Source organism: Octodon degus, unplaced genomic scaffold (genome assembly GCF_000260255.1).
Source record: "Octodon degus isolate 3935 unplaced genomic scaffold, OctDeg1.0 scaffold00082, whole genome shotgun sequence".
Lineage (NCBI taxonomy): Eukaryota > Metazoa > Chordata > Mammalia > Rodentia > Octodontidae > Octodon > Octodon degus.
In genome coordinates this window covers 11,298,367-11,301,773 of record NW_004524658.1, presented here as the reverse complement: position 1 = coordinate 11,301,773, position 3,407 = coordinate 11,298,367, and positions in this window count along the sequence as shown.

Here is a 3,407-nt window from a genome sequence, read left to right as displayed (position 1 = left end):
TTTGATTCTTAAGTTCAGCTGCTATAAATTCAGAGTTTTCTTTTTTTTTTTTAATTCCAGAAATTGATTCTGCTCTGAGTTCTTCTATATCTTTCTGCTCTTGTTTATTTACTTCCAATGCTATTTGTTTATTTATTTCAGCTGAGCTAGGGTCCTCTGCACTTGTTTTGGGTGGGCTTGAGACCTGAGATTGCATTTTGCTCCTTGTCTTTATCATTTCGTTTAACACTGACCTGTGGCTTTTGGTGTAGAGCTTTGGTGCAATTATGCTATCACTTAATGAAATTCAGGTATTGATATACCAAGCTCTGTTCATGCAGTTGTGCCTGGCTTGGGTTATGCTACTGTGCTCAGCTCCTTGCTGTTGTTGCCCTTGGAGGTGGGCTTGCTGTGCACCTCTGGTAAGATGATCTGTTCCTGGATTAGCTGTGTGGATTTGACCCTAGTCTCTCACTGTGGGGACTTTAGCTACAGGGTTTTACCTCAAGTCTGCATGCTAGATCTGGGCTGGTTCTGGAGGGGTATGAGAAGTGGGGGTGAGAGAGCCCAGAAGCTCTCCCATACACTCACCAGTTTTGTGTTGTGGTGGGTCTACAGGACTCCCAACAGCACAGCAGCAGTTCTTACTCAGATGGCAAGCTGTGCTGAGTCTGGTCAGGCGGGGGTGGTCTGGAGAATGCAGGGAAGTGACTCTCTCATGCAGCGGGCCTGGGCCTGGAGTGGCGGGCTGGCACAGGACAGAGCAGAAGCTCTCTCCCACACTCACAGGGCCTGGGTTTGGTCGGATATGGAGGGCCCAATGTGCGGTGGAAGTTCTCACTCAGAGGGCAGGCTGCGCTGGGTCTGGCTGGGCGGGGGAGGTCTGGAGAACTTGGGGAAGTGACTCACGCAGCAGTCCTGGGTCTGGAGCTGTGGGCTGGTGTAGGACAGAGCAGAAGCTCTCCCCCACACTCGCAGGGACTGGGGTTGGTGGGATATGGAGGGCCCAAGGCGCGGCAGAAGTTTGAAGCTATGTATTTTGCAGATTTAGCTATTATGAATAGCGCTGCTATAAAATGGGTGTGCATGTATCAGTCTAATATGATGTCTTTAACTCTTTCAGGAAGATACCTAGAAGGAGACTAGCTAGATTAAATGGAATCTATTTTTATTTTTTATTTTTTAAGAATCTCTGCATTGAGAGCCCAGACCTGGAGTATGAGTGGGACCAGACCACCCAGGGCCCACCAGAACTTCATTTGTGCCAGAGCCCAGGCCCAGCATGTGAGTGGGACTGCCCAGGGCCCACCAGATCCTCATTCTACCCAGAGCCCAGGCGCGCATGTGAGTAGAACTTCCTCCATCAGACAAGTCCAATGTCAAACCCTGCGGCAGAACTCCCTGCAGAGAGAGTAAAGGCAAGACCCACCCAACTGATCCATGAGCAGAATATCTTGCCAGAGTGGCACAGCGGGTTCACTTCCAAGGACTGCAGCAGGAAGAAGTGGAGCACAGCAGCCAGACCCAAGCCACACACACTTGGATGAGTTTGAACTTGTTAGATCTGGATCTGGTGCTAAGGTAATAACTTTATGAAAGCTCTACACCAAAGTTCAGAGGACAATGGTATACAAAATGTCAAACAGAAAGAGCAAAATGCAGTCTCAGGCCCCAAGCCCACCCAGAACAAATGCAGGAGACACTACCATAGAAGAAACTTGGAATTACACAGCTGAAATCTCTGAAATAATAGGGTCTGAAGTAAAAAAACAACTGCAGAAAGGTATAGAGGAAATCAGATCAGAAGTAATTTCTGAAGTAAAAAAAAAGAAATGATAACCATTATGAAAGAAGTGCTAAGTGCTTCTAAAGAAGACATTGATAAAAAAATAGAGGAGAATAGAAAAACGATGGAATACTTGAATGAGCAATATAGGAAAGAAACAGAATGCATGAAGTGGACTCAAAGTGCTATACAGGAAATTAAAACCTCAGTCACAAGCGGGCAAAACCGTTTGAATGAAAGAGAAAATAAACTTTCAGACCTTGAAAACACCATTGCAGCTAGTAAACAGGTAAGAAAAGATCTCTTAAAAACAACGAGGATGCAGGAAAAAATAATTCAACATCTGCAAGATGATGCAAAGATGAACAACATAAGACTAAGAGGCATCAATGAGAAAGAAGGAGTCAATACAAATGATATAAAAAGAATATGGACAGAAATAATAGCAGAAAACTTCCCAAATATGGGGAAACAATCTAATATTCAGGTAACCAAAGCACATGAAACTCCAAATAACATCAGCCCAATTAAAACCACACCTAGACATATAATGATCAAGATCCCAGAAATTCAGTACAGAAATAGGATAATAAAGGCTTCTAGAGAAAAGAAACAGATCACATTTAAAAGAAAACCCATCAGAAGAATGACAGATTTCTCTTCATAAACCATCAAGTCAAGAAGAGCATGGAGCAAAGTACTACAAGTCTTGCAAGAAAGCAAATTCCAACCCAGACTGATATACCCTGCAAAACTGCCTTTCACGTATAATGGAGAACTGAGATACTTCCATGGCAAAGAACAACTAAAGAATTTCATGATAACAAAACCAACTCTTCACAGACTACTAAATATATTCTAGAGAGGGATCAAAATGACCACAACTCCATGAATGAGAATGGAAAGAACCCACCAAATGCTGCAATGAAATTAAACACAGAGAATGGAAATATATTAGAAACTTTAAACAATTAAACACAGAGACTAAGAGGTATACAAAAGTAATCTTTCATAAGACAAGCCATACAGTTATATGTAGAAGATGGTCAAGGCAATGATCCTGAGAATCTTCAGAACACTTTTTAATCTAGCAGTTAATTGGAAAGATTCACACCCTGACTAACTATATATACTGATACCTGTGAACTAAGTTACTGCACTGCACATGGTAATTTGTAATAATAGTTTCATGCTTTGAGTGCCTGTTATTCTGGTCTTCTGAATATGGGCTGCTTGTCATGACATGCCAGTTGCTGATATGATGTCTCTCAGGTAGGTGGTTGTTCAAGAAGGAGGGGGTGGTGAATGAAAACAAGAGACAGGAAAAGGAATATTGTGGGACTCATCTGCTTCAAGGTTGTATATGATGAGATTTTTGGACTTATGTGTAAAAATGAGAAGTCTATAATTCTTTATACCTATTTTTTAAATATATTCTAATTTTTAAATTTTTTATTATATTCTCTAGAGTCTTAAAGTTCAACATATCAATACTTGAAAAATACCTGTTCCATATTATGCCTAAGATGTTTGATATTCAGACAGATAGTGAGGTTAACCGTAACAGCCTAAGTTGTATGGTAATAACAATAAGCTTGTCTTCTGGATGGTTAACAACCTAAGTTTGCAGACCAAAATTAGA